Consider the following 16,390-nt stretch of genomic DNA (forward strand, 5'->3'; position numbering starts at 1 on the left):
CACACTAGCCCCCTTCAGGCTGTGTTCACGCAGCCAACCCCAGTCCTTTCCCTGGGATCTGACCTCTGAAGCCCGAGCCTCATCTCCCAGCCCCCAACCGCCCTGGCAGGTGAGCAGACAAGCCTCTCAGGTTGGTGAGAGCTGGTTGGCACCGATCCTCTGTGCGGGAATCTCTGCACTTTGCCCTCTGCACTCCTGTTGCTGCGCTCTCCTCTCTGGCTCCGAAGCTTCCCCCCGCCCACTCCCCCCCTGTCTCTACCAGTGAAGGGACTTTCTAGTGTGTGGAAACTTTTCCTCCTTCACAGCTCCCTCCCAGAGGGGTAGGTCCCGTACCTATTCTTTTGTTTCTGTTTTTTCTTTTGCCCTGCCCAGGTACGTGGGGAGTCTCTTGCCTTTGGGGAAGTCTGAGGTCTTCTGCCAGCATTCAGTAGGTGTTCTGTAGGAGTTATTCCACATGTAGATGTATTTCTGATGTATTTGTGAGGAGGAAGCTGATCTCCATGTCTCACTCCTCTGCCATCTTGAAGATCCCTCCCAGCATGGTTTTATTTCTTTCTGTATCTGTCTCTCTCTGCACCTCCCTCACTCTCTCCCTTACTATTTTCCCCTTTTTTCCCTACCTTCCCTCAATTAACCTTTTTTACACCTCTCTGTTTTACTTTATTCTTTTTGCTTAACAAAAAATAATGTAACAAATATCTATATTCTTTCTTCATATAATTGATAACTTGTAGTGTTTTATGAAGAGGTTATGACCTACTGATTTTCTTTTTAGTATGTAGCTATAATGGCAACTAATAGTGTTCATTCAGACTTTTATTGAAAGAGATGGTTGCGGTATGTGACTTTAAAAATCCATTTTCTAGAATGAAATAATAATTGTTAAAAGGCTGAGCCTCATTCCCATTTCCCCACTCCCAATTCTCTGGTAGTTAAAATTTCAAGGCAATATTAGAAAAACTCTTAAAGTTATTTTTTATAAAGTACATATAAATTTCATGAAGAAACTGGCTTTTGAACGGGGTCTTGAAGGTACTGAAAGTTCTGAATAAAAAAATGTGGTGGAAGAAGTATCTATATATGAAGAAGAGTAGCATATATTTTATTTTTTTAAACATCTTTACTGGAGTATAATTGCAGTGTGTTAATTTCTGCTGTATAACAAAGTGAATCAGCTATATGTATACATATATCCCCATATCCCCTCCCTCTTGCTTCTCCCTCCTACCCTCTCTATCCCATCCCTCTAGGTGGTCACAAAGCACCAAGCTGATCTCCCTGTGCTATGCAGCTGCTTCCCACTAGCTATGTATTTTACATTTGGTAGTGTATATACGTCAGTGCTACTCTCTCACTTCGTCCCAGCTTACCCTTCCCCACCGAGTCCTCAAGTCCATTCTATGCATCTGTGTCTTTATTCTGTCTTGTCCCTAGTTTCTTCAGAACCATTTTTTTTTTAGATTCCATATATATGTGTTAGCATACGGCATTTGTTTTTCCCTTTCTGACTTAGAGAAGCATATATCTTAATTTGGTTGGGTGTTGGAATACATGAAGTGGAAGAATGGAAAACAAGGTTGAAATCTAAGGGATGGACAGGCTATGGAAGTCCTGTCCCTAAGTAATAATCAGTGCTGCATTTTATTGTGCTTACCATTATAGTAAAATATATTGGAGAATATTTGCATAAAATCCAGGAGACTTCAAAATATAAATCTGGTAGTTAGGCATATATTTAATATTGCAGTAGACAAAGTAGCTAATGACTTCTGGGGATTCATATTTTATATATGGCAAGGTGTTTTAATTATGTGGACTTTTTCTTTTTTGTTAGACATAAAATTCCACATAGTTTCCCACATTATATAGGGGTATTGTTCTCCCACTGTTACTATCTTTATTTTTCTCTAGCTTTATTGAGTTAATAATTGACAAATAAAAAATATAAGATATTTAAAGTGTACAACATGATGATTTCATATATGTGTACATTGTGAAAGTAATCCCCTCATCAAGTTAATAACCATATCCATCACCTCACAGAATTTTTTTTTGAATTTTATTATATTTATTTTTTATACAGCAGGTTCTTATTAGTTATCTATTTTGTACATGTTAGTGTGTATATGTCAATCGTCAATCCCAATCTCCCAATTCGTCCCACTACCACCAACCCCCACCACCACCTTCCCCCCTTGGTGTCCATACGTTTGTTCTCTACATCTGTGTATCTATTTCTGCCCTGGTTCATCTGTACCATTTTTCTATGTTCCACATATATGCATTAATATATGATATTTGTTTTTTATATTTTTGCCTTAATTCACTCTTTATGACAGTCTCTAGATCCATCCACGCCTCTACAAATGACCCAATTTGATTCCTTATTATGGTTGAATAATATTCCATTGTATATATGTACCACATCTTTATCCATTCATCTGTCAGTGGGCATTTAGGTTATTTCCATGACCTGGCTATTGTAAATAGTGCTGCAGTGAACATTCGGTGCATGTGTCTTTCTGAATTATGGTTTTTATTGGGTATATGCCCAGTAGTGGGGTTGCTGGGTCATATGGTAGTTCTATTTTTAGTTTTCTAAGGAAACTCCATACTGTTCTCCATAGTGGCTGTATCAACTTATATTCCCACCAACAGTGCAAGAGGGTTCCCTTTTCTCCACACCCTCTCCAGCATTTGTTGTTTATAGATTTTCTGATGATGCCCATTCTAACTGGTGTGATGTGATTCCTCACTGTAGTTTTGATTTGCATTTCTTTAATAGTTAGTGATGTTGAGCAGCTTTTCATGTGCCAGTTGGCCATCTGTATGTCTTTGGAAAAATATCTGTTTAGGTCTTCTTCCCATTTTTTGATTGGGTTGTTTCTTTTTTTAATATTGAGCTGCATGAGCTATTTATATATTTTGGAGATTAATTCTTTGTCTGTTGCTTCATTTGCAAATATTTTCTCCCATTCTGAGGGTTGTCTTATCATCATGTTTATGGTTTCCTTTGCTGTGCAAAAGCTTTTAAGTTTTATTAGGTCCCATTTGTTTATTTTTGTTTTTATTTCCATTACTCTAGGAGGTGGATCAAAAAAGATCTTGCTGTGATTTTTGTCAAAGAGTGTTCTTCCTTTGTTTTCCTCTAAGAGTTTTATACTGGCGGGTCTTTCATTTAGGTCTTTAACCCATTTTGAATTTATTTTTGTGTATGGTGTTAGGGAGTGTTCTAATTTCATTCTCTTACATGTAGCTGTCCAGTTATCCCAGCACCACTTAGTTAAGAGGCTGTCTTTTCTCCATTGTATATCCTTGCCTCCTTTGTCATAGATTAGTTGACCATAGGTGTGTGGGTTTATCTCTGGGCTTTCTATCCTGTTCCATTGATCTATATTTCTTCTTTTGTGCCAGTACAATATTGGCCTGATTACTGTAGCTTTGTAGTATAGTCTGATCAGGGAGTCTGATTCCTCCAGCTCCTTTTTTTTTAACCTCAAGACTTCATTGGCTATTCGGGTCTTTTGTGTCTCCATACAAATTTTAAGATTTTTTGTTCCAGTTCTGTAAAAAATGCCACTGGTAATTTGATAGGGACTGCATTGAATTTGTAGATTGCTTTGGGTAGTATAGTCATTTTCACAATATTGATTCTTCCAATCCAAGAACATGGTATATCTCTCCATCTGTTTGTGTCATCTTTGGTTTCTTTCATTAGTGTCTTATAGTTTTCTGAATACAGGTCTTTTACCTCCTTAGGTAGGTTTATTCCTAGGTATTTTATTCTTTTTGTTGCAATGGTAAATGGGATTGTTTCCTTAATTTCTCTTTCTGATCTTTCATTGTTAGTGTATAGGAATTCAAATGTTTTCTCTGCATTAATTTTGTACCCTGCAGATTTACCAAATTCATTGGTTAGCTCTAGAAGTTTTCTGGTGACATCTTTGGGATTCTCTATGTATAGAATCATGTCATGTACAAACAGTGACAGTTTTACTTCTTTTCCAATTTGTATTCCTTTTATTTCTTTTCTTCTCTGATTGCCATGGCTAAGACTTCCAAAACTATGTTGAATAATAGTGGACATCCTTGGGCTTCCCTGGTGGTGCGGTGGTTGAGAGTCCGCCTGCCGATGCAGGGGGCACGGGTTAGTGCCCTGGTCCGGGAAGATCCCACATGCCGCAGAGCAGCTGGGCCCATGAGCCATGGCCGCTGAGCCTGCGCGTCTGGAGCCTGTGCTCCCCAACGGGAGAGGCCACAACAGTGAGAGGCCCGCGTACCACACACACACACACACACACACACACACACACACACACACACACACACACACACACACACACAAACAAAAAAATACTGGACATCCTTGTCTTGTTCCAGATCTTAGTGGAAATGCTTTCAGTTCTTCACCTTTTTTATTTTTGTTTTTGCAGTACGCATGCCTCTCACTGTTGTGGCCTCTCCCGTTGTGGAGCACAGGCTCCTGATGCGCAGGCTAGGCAGCCATGGCTCATGGGCCTAGCTGGTCCGTGGCATGTGGGATCTTCCCAGACCGGGGCACGAACCCGTGTCCCCTGCATCGGCAGGCAGACTCTCAACCACTGCGCCACAAGGGAAGCCCCAGTTTTTCACCTTTGAGAACGATGTTTGCTGTTGGTTTGTGGTATATGACCTTTATTATGTTGAGGTAGGTTCCCTCTCTGCCCACTTTCTGTAGAGTTTTTATCATAAATGGGTGTTGAATTATGTCAAAAGCTTTTTCTGCATCTATTGAGATGATCATACTGGTTTTATTCTTCAATTTGTTAATATGGTGTATCACATTGATTGATTTGCATATATTTAAGAGTCCTTGCATCCCTGTGATAAATCCCACTTGATCATGGTGTATGATCCTTTTAATGAGCTGTTGTATTGTTTGCTAGTATTTTGTTGCAGATTTTTGCATCTATATACATCAGTGATATTGGTCTGTAATTTTCTTTTTTTGTAGTATCTCTGTCTGGTTTTGGTGTCAGGGTGATGATGGCCTCATAGAATGAGTTTGGGAGTGTTCCTTCCTCTGCAATTTTTGGAAGAGTTTGAGAAGCATGGGTGCTAGCTATTCTCTAAAAGTTTGATAGAATTCACATTTGAAGCCACCTGGTCCTGGACTTTTGTTTGTTGGAAGATTTGTAATCACAGTTTCAATTTCATTACTTGTGATTGGTCTGTTCACATTTTCTATTTCTTCCTCGTTCAGTCTTGGAAGGTTATACCTTTCTAAGAACTTGTCCATTTCTTCCAGGTTGTCCATTTTATTGGCATAGAGTTGCTTGTAGCAGTCTCTTATGATGCTTTGTATTTCTGTGTTGTCCATTGTAACTTCTCCTTTTTCATTTCTAATTTTATTGATTTGAGTCCTCTCAGTCTTTTTCTTGATGAGTCTGGCTAAAGGTTTATCAAGTTTATTTATCTTCTCAAAGAACCAACTTTTAGTTTTATTGATGTTTGCTTTTGTTTACTTTCTTTCTATTTCATTTATTGCTGATATGATATTTATTATTTCTTTCCTTCTACTAACTTTGGGTTTTGTTTGTTCTTTCTCTAGTTCCTTTAGGTGTAAGGTTCGATTGTTTACTTGAGATTTTTCTTGTTTCTTGAGGTAATCTTCTATTACTATAAACTTCCCTCTTAGGACTGCTTTTGCTGCATCCCATAGGTTTTGGATCGTCATATTTCTGTTGTAATTTGTCTCTAGGTATTTTCTGATGTCCTCTTTGATTTCTTCAGTGATCTCTTGGTTATTTAGTAATGTATTGTTTAGCCTCCATGTGTTTGTGTTTTTTACGGTTTTTTCCCTGTAATTGATTTCTAATCTCATAGCATTGTGGTCAGAAAAGATGCTTGATATGATTTCAATTTTCTTAAATTTACTGAAGCTTGATTTGTGACCCAAGATGTGATCTATTCTGGAGAATGTTCTGTGTGCACTTGAGAAGAAAGTGTAATCAGCTGTTTTTGGATGGAATGTCCTATAAATATCAATTAAATCTATCTAGTGTATTGTGTCATTTAAAGCATCTGTTTCCTTATTTATTTTCATTTTGGATGATCTGTCCATTGGTGTAAGGAAGGTGTTAAAGTTCCCTACTATTATTGTGTTACTGTCGATTTCCTCTTTTATAGCTCTTAGCATTTGCCTTATGTATTGAGGTGCTCCTATGTTGGGTACATATATGTTTATAATTGTTTTATCTTCTTCTTGGATTGATCCCTTGATCATTATGTAGTGTCCTTCCTTGTCTCTTGTAACATTCTTTATTTTAAAGTCTATTTTATCTGATATGAGTATTGCTACTCCAGATTTCTTTTGATTTCCGTTTGCATGGAATATCTTTTTCCATCCCCTCACTTTCAGTCTGTATGTGTCCCTAGGTCTGAAGTGGATCTCTTGTATACAGCATATATATGGGTCTTGTTTTTGTATCCATTCAGTGAGCCTGTGTCTTTTGGTTGGAGCATTTAATCCATTCATGTTTAAGGTAATTATTGATATGTACGTTCCTATGACCATTTTCTTAATTTTGGGGGGTTCGTTTTTGTAGGTCCTTTTCTTGTCTTGTGTTTCCCGCTTATAGAAGTTCCTTTTGCATTTGTTTTAGAGCTGGTTTGATGTTGCTGAATTCTCTTAACTTTTGCTTGTCTGTAAAGCTTTTGATTTCTCCATCGAATCTTAATGAGATCCTTGCAGGGTAGGGTATTCTTGGTTGTAGTTTTTTCCCTTTCATCACTTTAAATGTATCATGCTACTCTCTTCTGACTTGTAGAGTTTCTGCTGAGAAATCAGCTGTTAACCTTATGGGAGTTCCCTTGTATGTTATTTGTCCTTTTTCCCTTGCTCCTTTCAGTAATTTTTCTTTGTCTTTAATTTTTGTCAATTTGATTACTATGTGTCTCAGCATGTTTTTCCTGGGTTTATTCTGCCTGGGACTCTCTGCACTTCCTGGGCTTGGTTGGCTATTTCCTTTCCCATGTTCGGAAAGTTTTTGACTATAATCTTTTCAAATATTTTCTCGGGTCATTTCTGTCTCTCTTCTTTCTGGGACCTCTATAATGTGAATGTTGTTATGTTTAATGTTGTCCCAGAGGTCTCCTAGGCTGTCTTCATTTCTTTTCATTCTTTTTTTTTTATTCTGTTCCTCAGCAGTGAATTCCACCATTCTGTCTTCCAGATCACTTATCTGTTCTTCTGCCTCAGTTATTCTGCTATTGATTCCTTCTAGTGTATTTTTCATTTCAATTATTGTATTCATTTCTGTTTGTTAATTCTTTAATTCTTCTATGTGTTTGTTCTTTAATTCTTCTAGGTCTTTGTTAAACATTTCTTGCATCTTCTCAATCTTTTCCTCCATACTTTTTTTTTTTTTTTTTTTTTGTGGTACGTGGGGCTCTCACTGTTGTGGGCTCTCCCGTTGTGGAGCACAGCCTCCGGATGCGCAAGCTCAGCAGCCATGGCTCACGGGCCCAACCGCTCTGCGGCTTGTGGGATCTTCCTGGATTGGGGCACGAACCCATGTCCCCTGCATCAGCAGGCAGACTCTCAACCACTGCACCACCAGGGAAGCCCTGCCTCCATTCTTTTTCCAAGGTCCTGGATCATCTTCATGATCATTATTCTGAATTCTTTTTCTGGAAGGGTGCCTATCTCCACGTCTTTTAGTTGTTTTTCTGGGGTTTTATCTTGTTCCTTTATTTCGTACATAGTCCTCCACATTTTCATTTTTTCTCTCTGTGAATGTGGTTTTCCTTCCACAGCCTGCAGAATTGTAATTCTTCTTGCTTCTGCTATCTGCCCTCTGGTGGATGAGGCTATGTAAGAGGCTTGTGCAAGCTTCCTGATGGGAGGGACTGGTGGTGGGTAGAGCTGCGTGTTTCTCTGGTGAGCAGAGCTCAGTAAAACTTCAGTCTGCTTGTCTGCTGATGGGTGGGGTTGGGTTCCTTCCCTGTTGGTTGTTTGGCCTGAGGCAACCCAGCAATGGAGCCTACCGGCTCTTTGGTGGGGTTAATTGCAGACTCTGGGAGGGCTCATGCTAAGGAGTACTTCCCAGAACTTCTGCTGCCAGTGTCCTTTTCCCCACGGTGAGCCACAGTCACCCCCCGCCTCTGCAGAAGACCCTCCTACACTAGCAGGTAGGTCTGGTTCAGTCTCCTATGGGGCCACTATTCCTTTTCCTGGGTCCCAATGTGCATACTACTTTGTGTGTGCCCTCCAAGAGTGGAATCTCTATTTCCCCCAGTCCTGTCGAAGTCATACAGTCAAATCCTGCTAGCCTTCAAAGTCTGATTCTCTAGGAATTCCTCCTCCTGTTGCTGGACCCCCAGGTTGGGAAGCCTGACATGCGGCTCAGAACCTTCACTCCAGTTGGTGAACTTCGGTGGTATAAGTGTTCTCCAGTTTGTGAGTCGCCCACGCAGCAGTTATGGGATTCAATTTTATTGTGATTGCACCCCTCCTACCATCTCATTGCAGCTTCTTCTTTGTCTTTGGATGTGGGGTATCTTTTTTGGTGAGTTCCAGTGTCTTCCTGTCGATGATTGTTCAGCAGTTAGTTGTTCTTCTGGTGTTCTCGCAAGAAGGAGTGAGCACATGTCCTTCTAATCCGCCATATTGAACCAATCTTTTTTTTTTTTTTTGATGAAAGCATTTAAGTTCTCCTCTCGTAGCAAATTTCAGTTATACAGTACAATGTTATCAACTATAGATACCATGGTATACATTAGATCCTCAGACTGTAGTCATCTTGTAACTGAAAATCTGTACCATTTTTACAGAGCTTTCCCTATTTCCGCCACCCATCAGCAACCACTTTTCTATTCTCTGTTTCTGAGTTTGACTTTTTTGTTTAGATTCCACATATAAGTGTTACCATGTGGTATTTGTCTTTCTCTGGATTATTTTACTTATGCTAATGCTCCCAAGTTCATCCATATTATTGCAAATGACATGATTTCATTCTTTTTAAAGGCTGAATGACTTTCCATTGTGTATATATATACCACATTTTCTTGATCCATTCTTTCATTGATGAACAATTAGGTTGTTTTTGTATCTTGGCTATAGTTAATAATGCTGCTATGAACATGTGACTAGAGCTATCGCTTTGAGATATGGATACATATCTTTGGATACATACCCAGAAGTGGTATTGCTGGATCATGTGGTAGTTCTATTTTTAATTTCTTGAGGAAACTCCGTACTGTTTTCCATAGTGGCTGCATCAATTTACATTCCTACCAACAGTTTGCAGGAGTTCCTTTTTCTCCACATCCTCCCCAGCATTTATCTTTTTTATTTTTGATAAAAGTAATCCTAAGTGTTGTGTGGTGATAAATCATTGTGGTTTTGATTTGCATTTTCTTGATAATTGGTGATATTGAGCACTCTTTCATGTACCTGTTGGCCATTTGTATGTCTTCTTTGGAAAAATGTCTATTTAGGTCCTTTGCCAATTTTTAAGTTGCGTCATTTGGTCTTTTGCTATTGAATAGTATGAGCTCCTTACATATTTTAGATATTGACCCCTTATCAGATATAAGCTTTGCAAATATATCTTCGCATTCCATAGGTTGCCTTTTCATTTTGTTGATGCTTTCCTTTACTGCGCAGAAGCTTTCTAGTTTGATGTAGTCTTACTTACTGATTTTTGCTTTTTTTCCTTATCCTTTTGGTGCCATATCCAAAAAATCACTACCAACACCAATATCAAGGAGTTTTTTTCTCTGTTTTCTTCTAGGAATCTTATGATTTCAGGTCTCACATTCCAGTGTTTAATTCATATTGAGTTAATTTTTGTGTGTGGTGTAAGATAGTAGTTTAATTTTATTCTTTTGCACATGGCTGTGCAGTTTTCCCAACACCATTTATTGAAGAGACTATCCTTTCCTTATTGTATATTCTTGATTGTCATAAATTAATTGACCATATGTATGTACATTTATCTCTGGGCTGTCTTTTCTGTTCCATTGGTCTATGTGCCTGTTTTTATGCCAGTACCATACTGTTTGATTACCATAGCTTTGTAATGTTGTTTGAAATCAAGCAGTGTAATGCCTCCAGCTTTGTTCTTTCTCAAGATTGCCTTGGCTATTTGGGGTCTTTTGTGGTTCCATACAAATTTTAGGATTATTAGTTCCATTTCTGTAAAATCTTTCACTGGAATTTTGATGGGGATTGCATTGAATCTGAAGATCACTTTGAGTAGTATGGACATTTAAATGATATTAATTATTTTAATCCATGAGCACTGAATATCTTCCTATTTAGCTGTGTCTTCTGCAATTTCTGTCATCAGTGTCTAATAGTTTTTAGTATACAGATGTTTCATCTCCTTGGTTAAATTTATTAAGTATTTTATTCTCTTTGCTGCCATTGTTAATGGGATTGTTTTCTTAATTTCTCTTTCTGATAGATCGTTGTTAATGCTTACAAATACAAGTGATTTTTGTACATTGATATTGTATCCTGAAACATTACTGAATTTTTTAGTTGTAACAGTTTCTGGTGGAATCTTTAGGGTTTTCTATCTATAATATCATGTTATCTGCAAATAAAGACAATTTTACTTGTTCCTTTCTAGTTTGGATGCCTTTTATTTCTTTTTCTTGCCCAACTGCTCTGGCTAGGATTTCCTTACTGTGTTGAATGAAAGTGGTGAGATTGGGCATCCTTGTTCCTGATCTTAGAGGAAAAGGTTTTAGTGTTTCACCATTGAATATTAGCTGTGGATTGGAGTGGTAGATATGGAGTCCAAACCCTTTGCTCCTCAGGGAGAAGCTAGGAGTTGGGGGTTCTCTCCCAACTGTATGGCATTGTGCTAGGGTAGGGTTTATGGTAACAGTGTGTCTCAGCCTTTCCTATTCATTTTAATGCGGAAATTTTATCATTTGTCCAGTGTGCAGGAGTCACTCACCTAGTTTCTGTATCTCTTTCATAGGGAATGCTCCAAGTGTAGCTGTACACTGGGTGTGTCTGTGCGAAGAGGGAAGCTTAGGAACCTCTTATATTGCCACTGTAAGGGAGCAAAATCTTCCACCCCAAAATATCTCTTTGGCATGCGGATTATTTCAAGCTGAAAACATTCTAGGCCCAAAAGACTCAGGAAGAAACATTGACCTTTCTCCTAATTGCCTAAAAGAATTCAGATAGACAGCCTGTTCCCAGAACAGAGCTATCATCAGAGATATCAGCAAATATCGTCTAGGTGTGGTGTGGGAAAATTGGCAGGGCCTACAGATCAGAGTCCACTCTGTGTCCCATTGTCTACATGGCCCAGCAAACATTTATGTACCAAACATTTGCTTTTCCATCTCCATATGAATTGCCTTTCTTCCCTTTGAAGTCCCAAACCACTACTCCCAACATCCTCTTTTGTCTTTAGCTGAAGATGGTATTAAAGGTGACGACTGCACCCTGGTGGCGCAGTGGTTGAGAGTCCGCCTGCTGATGCAGGGGACATGGGTTCGTGCCCTGGTCCGGGAAGATCCTACATGCTGCGGAGTGGCTGGGCCTTTGAGCCATGGCCACTGAGCCTGCAAGTCTGGAGCCTGTGCTCCGCAATGGGAGAGGCCACAACAGTGAGAGGCCCACGTACTGGGGAGAAAAAAAAAAAAAAAAAAGGTGAGGACTTCAGCCATTTTGGTGAGTTACTCAGTTTTCCTGGATCTCTCTCATGTATACATGTTATTAAACTTGTTTGGTTTTCTCCTGTTAACGTGTCTCATGTCAATTTAATTCTTAGACCAGTTATAAGACCCTGGAAGGGCAGAGGAAAATTTCTTCTTCTCTGACACAATCTTGGTTAACCCTTGGGGGCAAAAACCAACTTTGCTCTCTTATTTTAATGTTAATCTAAGCAAAACCATTAGAAGCAACTATTAGGAATATATATATATATATACCTCCAACATGCACACACATAAATATATACATACAAATCCATACCTGACATAGCCAAATAAAAAATCACTTTTTGATTGTCAACTATTTTAACTTTATTGTACAACATCTCTTCAGTGGACTTTGTACCCTTCGGCAGCCCAACATCTGAATCTGAGCACCTTGTCTATGCCTTAGGTATTTCTCACTTTATGAATTTTGATGAGAGGCACAGCCCACCTACCTCCATAGAATCTGGAAGAAAAAAAAAAACCCAGATACCTGTTTCAGCCTGTTTTGCTGCTAGTGAATGGGCATATGATTTTTTAAACATCTTTATTGGAGTATAATTGCTTTACAATGGTGTGTTAGTTTCTGCTTTATAACAAAGTGAATCAGTTATACATCTGCATATATCCCCATATCTCTTCCCTCTTGTGTCTCCCTCCCTCCCACCCTCCCTGTCCCAGCCCTCTAGGTGATCATAAAGCACTGAGCTGCTCTCCCTGTGCTATGCAGCTGCTTCCCACTAGCTAGCTATTTTACATTTGGTAGTGTATATATGTCCATGCCACTCTCTCACTTTGTCCCAGCTTACCCTTCCCCCTCCCCGTGTCCTCAAGTCCATTCTCTAGTAGGTCTGTGTCTTTATTCCCGTCTTGCCCCTGGGTTCTTCATGACATTTTTTTAGTTTCCATATATAGTGTTAGCATAAGGTATTTGTTTTTTCTCTTTCTGACTTACTTCACTATGTATGACAGTTTCTAGGTCTATCCACCTCACTACAAATAACTCAATTTAGTTTCCTTTTATGGTTGAGTAATATTCCATTTTATATATGTGCCACATCTTCTTTATCCATTCATCTATTGATGGACACTTAGGTTGCTTCCCTGTCCTGGTTATTGTAAATAGAGCTGCAGTGAACATTGTGGTATATGACTCTTTTTGAATAATTGTTTTCTCAGGGTATATGCCCAGTAGCAGGATTGCTGAGTCATATGGTAGTTCTATTTTTAGTTTTTTAAGGAATCTCCGTACTGTTCTCCATAGTGGCTGTATCAGTTTACATTCCCACCAACAGTGCAACAGGGTTCCCTTTTTTCCACACCCTCTCCAGCATTTATTGTTTGTAGATTTTTTGATGATGGCCATTCTGACCAGTGTGAGATAATATCTCATTGTAGTTTTATCCAATTTCCTTTTAATTTATTTTCTGTTTAAATTAACCAAAGATGCTTTCATTTCTTTTAACTAAGAATCCTAACTGATGCAATATTCTTCTTTAATATAGGTAATTGAAAGTGACTATATGCAGTAAAACATTTAGACATAGAGTACTTACTGTTTACTAGCATTGGGTACCTTAATAATAGTTTAAAAAGATTACCTTTGACTTATACATCAGGATCCTTTTTTACTTTCACTGTAGTTTAGTGATTAGTAAGCTGATCTAGCAATTGGTCTTGAATTCCTAATTAATTTTTTCTTAGGCAAATAGGAACAGGGATTATGTAGTACATAGAATTTGGTGAAAGTCATAAGATGATGTCCTGGTTAATGGAAAATCAGCCTGGAATAAATTCAGTTGGTTTATGCATATATTAAGACTGTATTTAGACTTTGACTTATCCCTAATTCTATTGATCTTTATAATGTGGGAACTGCTTATACAATTGATATTTCTTTTTTCTCTTTATAATCTGGATTGTTTAGTGTTATTGCAGCCTCTATCATACTTCTTATATTTCTGACTTTGAAAAGTCACTTTTCTCTCTGTGCCAAAGTTTTTTAAGTTTTGAAATGATGGAGAATAAACTAATCCCAAAGGTCCTCTCTAGCCTTAGTATTTAATGAGTTAATGAAGTGTAATTTGTTTCCTTTTTCTTTTCTAAAGTTTGAATGCCAACAGTACACTTATGCTGCATGGAGCAGAATAGTTTGGATTTATTGTTCAGTGACCTCAAAATGGTCAATTTAAGACATACTATTGGGAAATATGTTAAAGAACAAGTTCAGTAAGTGGCAGAGGACTTCCCTGGTAGTGCAGTGGTTAAGAATCCACTTGCCAATGCAGGGGACACGGGTATGATCCCTGGTGCAGGAAGATATGACATGCAACAGAGCAACTTAAGCCCATACACCACAACTACTGAGCCTGTGCTCTAGAGCCCGTGAGCAACAACTACTGAGCCCGTGTGCCACAACTATTGAAGCCCACCCGCCCTAGAGCCCATGCTCTAGCCCATGCTCTAGCCCATGCAAGGAAAGCCACCGCAATGAGAAGCCTGCGTACCACAACGCGGAGTAGCCCCCGCTCACTGCAAATAGAGAAAAGCCTGCGCACAGCAACGAAGACCCAACACAGCCAAAAATAAATAAATTTATTAAAAAAAATAAAGTGGCAGAGTCTGGGGATATTCAGTAACTGTCATTCATGTAGTTTATGAAAATCATTTGGAAAAATGAACAGCTTTGTATATTCACAGTTGGCATACTTGGCAGGCAGTAAAAGAAACTGGTTAAAAATTTTAAAGCTAGATTTCTTGGATTTGAATCCAGGTTCTACCACTTATTAGCAGTATGACCTTGGGCAAATTACTTAACTTCTCTGTGTCTTAGTTTCTTCATCAGTAAAATGGGGATAAAAATAGAACTTACCTTATAGATTTGCTATGAAGATTAAATGAGTTTATACATGTAAAGATTCTGGAGTATCTAGAATGGTACAAGATTTATGGTACTCATTTTTAGCAATTTTATTTTCATTTTATTATTACATAATCTCACATAGCTAAAATACATTTTGTTATTTTACTTATAATTCTTGCACAAATCTTGAATTTGAGAGTATAGTTTCATGTATATCCAAAAGATATATTGTGTAGATCTGACTCTATTATCAATGTTTTATAGTGTTCTGCTATTATTAATAGAGCAAATATTTTATAACTGTTAAATACTGCATTACCATTGGGATTCAGTACAGTTTTTGGCACAAAGATTATGTGGTTTGAAGCACATCCATAATGAATAGCTGTTTTTTAAAGAAGTCGTGAGGTTTCAGGTACACATAGCTGATATATTAATGTAACTGAAGTTGCTCTAATAATAAACTTAACATTTCCTTAGATCCTATATAGATTTTGATCTTCTCTCTATTCCATGTTGATTTCAGTAGAATATTGAAATACAAGGAAAGGCAAAGAAAATAGCAGTGTTGACCAAGAATATTGCTATCAGATGAGAATGTTTCAGTGATACATTCTTTCCAGTGCATTTATTTCTCTACTTATCTTGTTTTTCATAACAGGTTTATTTTATGCTTAATTATTCATCATACGTCCAGAGTCTTTTTTATTAGTTCTTGGATTTTCTATCTGGGAAAATTTTGTGAAGCAGTATATATACTTTACAGATAATTTAAGAACATTTTCACAGTTGTCACTACACTTTTAGATTTTAATTCCAAGTCTTCAATTCAGCTAAAATGGCAGTTGTTTTAGAGACTATTTCTTTAATTATTATATGTTTTATCATGCTTCCCTTTTCAGGACCAGAGTTCTGATCAAGCAGGAAAGGAGAAAGCAAAAGGTAAAGAAAAAATATTTTGATTGTGTCTTATAGCCTTATGAGAACAGTGATCTTTTGGAGCACTTTTCCAAGGTTGATAAATTCACCTGAGTGAAACTGGAAGACCATCTTTCTTTAGTCTTCTTCCTTCTTGTAGATAGCTTAATTAGCTACCCATTTTGCTCAGGCAGAGAGTTAAGGATCATGTTGATTCTTGTTGTCATCTAGTTCCAATATATCCCAAGTCTGATCAATTCTCACTAACTGTACTGTTAGCCCCCTGATCCACATCATTATCATTTATTGCCCAGAGTACTATAATGACCTTATAACCTATTTCCTACTTTTTTTTAGTGTTTTTTAAAATTTTTACATTGATTGTATTACATAGTAATGTTGAGCATGTATATGCCTTGCAACTGAGCAGTATATATCCCAGAGAAACTTCCACAAGTGCACTTTATGTACATGCTTGTTTGAATCATTGTTGTTAAGTAGCAAACAAAAAAAAAAAAGAAAGGAGAAAGAGAGGAAGAAGAAGGACAGGGTACAGGGGAGAGAAAAGGGAGCACCCAAACATTCAGGAGCAGTAGAATGGTTAAGCAAATTGTGGCCTACCCAAGTAATGGTATAGCCATGAAATGTATCATCTGAATGTAATTAATGTAGATGAATCTCAAAAACAATGTTGAGCAAGGGAAGCAACTCACAGAAGAATACAAGCAGTGAGATTACATTTACAAAAAGTTCCAAAACAGTAAAAATATGTTCAAAGGTAGTAAAATTTAAAGAAAAGCAAGGGAGTGATTATGATGTAAGCAGGATTTTTGTTAACTCAGTGAAATTATACCTTATTGTAAGTTTAACTTGTATTTTCTTGACTACTAATGAAGCTGACTA

At 37.9% G+C, this 16,390-nt stretch overlaps 1 protein-coding gene across 1 annotated transcript in view; it reads left to right on the forward strand.

Annotated features, from left to right (window-relative positions):
• Nucleotides 1-15,474: 15,474 nt before the first annotated feature.
• The window catches only part of C11H12orf40 (chromosome 11 C12orf40 homolog), a 73,390-nt gene continuing 72,474 nt past the window's right edge, over nucleotides 15,475-16,390 (forward strand). Inside the window, 1 exon segment of the mRNA XM_033412358.2 lies at nucleotides 15,475-15,511. The gene's annotated coding sequence lies outside the window, so the exon portion shown is untranslated.

The sequence above is a fragment of the Orcinus orca genome, chromosome 11, assembly GCF_937001465.1.
Source record: "Orcinus orca chromosome 11, mOrcOrc1.1, whole genome shotgun sequence".
In the NCBI taxonomy this organism is placed as follows: domain Eukaryota; kingdom Metazoa; phylum Chordata; class Mammalia; order Artiodactyla; family Delphinidae; genus Orcinus; species Orcinus orca.